The 954-nt window shown below is 28.5% G+C and overlaps 1 protein-coding gene across 1 annotated transcript in view; it reads left to right on the forward strand.

The window, feature by feature from the left end:
• The window catches only part of EMH_0053950 (uncharacterized protein), a gene marked incomplete at both ends in the record, with an annotated part of 2,303 nt that overhangs the window by 1,090 nt on the left and 259 nt on the right, over nt 1-954 (forward strand). The window lies entirely within an intron of this gene.

The following is a 954-nucleotide window of genomic DNA, read 5'->3' on the forward strand; positions in this document are numbered from 1 at the left end:
GTCTATGCAGGTCGAGCGTCACCACCAAGAAGCTCGAAAATATATAATTTATAATATAAATATGACAAAATAAATATTAAAAAGAAAAAAGAAAAAAGAAAAGCAAAATTAAAAACACAAACTACACCTCTCTAGCCGCAGCATCGGCATCTGTTCAGGGGAAGGAGGAGGGTAGAAAGATGCAATAAAAACCAAGAAACTAAGAAACAAAAAGACAAAATAACAAAAATATAATATAAATTTTATATTTATTTAATTATTTCCCGAAAAAAAAGAGTTTTTTTCGGTGGTTTTATCTTCTCTCTGTTGCTGCTGCTGCGGCAGCTGCTGGGGTGTATGTACACCTCAGCAGCACCCGGTGGCGGTGGTGGATGGTCAGGGGTTTAATATATTTTTCTTTTTTTTCTTTTTTATAAATTAAATGTTTTTTTTAACATAAAAACAATATTATATTTATAAAATGCAGTATTTCTTTTCTTTTTTTCTTTTTTTTTTTCGTTTCTAGCCCCCTGCTCACCACCGCCAGCCACCCCTATAGACCAGCAGCCTTCATGCATGCGCTTTCTTCTTTTTCTGTATTTTAATCATTGTTTTTAATTTTATTTTAATATATTTAATTGTTTTTTTGTTTTTTTTTTAATTTGCTTTTCTTAGACATATTTAAATTGGGGTGTATCTCCACCTCCTCCTACACCTGCCTGGGGTGTATATGCACCGCATGCGTGTTTCTTCTTCTTTCTTTTTTCTTTTCTTTTTATATAAATATATTATAATTTTTCTTTTTTTTTATATATTTACTTTTATTATTTTATTTATTTTGTATAATACACCAATTTCTCCTCTTTGTATACTCCAACAGCCCTTTTTCTTTTTTGTTTATATAGATATAATACCATCATCTTTTTTTTTTTTTTTTTTTTTTTTTTTTTTTTTTTTTTTTTTTTTTTTTTTTTT

This window comes from Eimeria mitis, genomic scaffold, assembly GCF_000499745.2.
Source record: "Eimeria mitis Houghton genomic scaffold, Emh_scaff2446, whole genome shotgun sequence".
Classification (NCBI taxonomy): Eukaryota; Apicomplexa; class Conoidasida; order Eucoccidiorida; family Eimeriidae; genus Eimeria; species Eimeria mitis.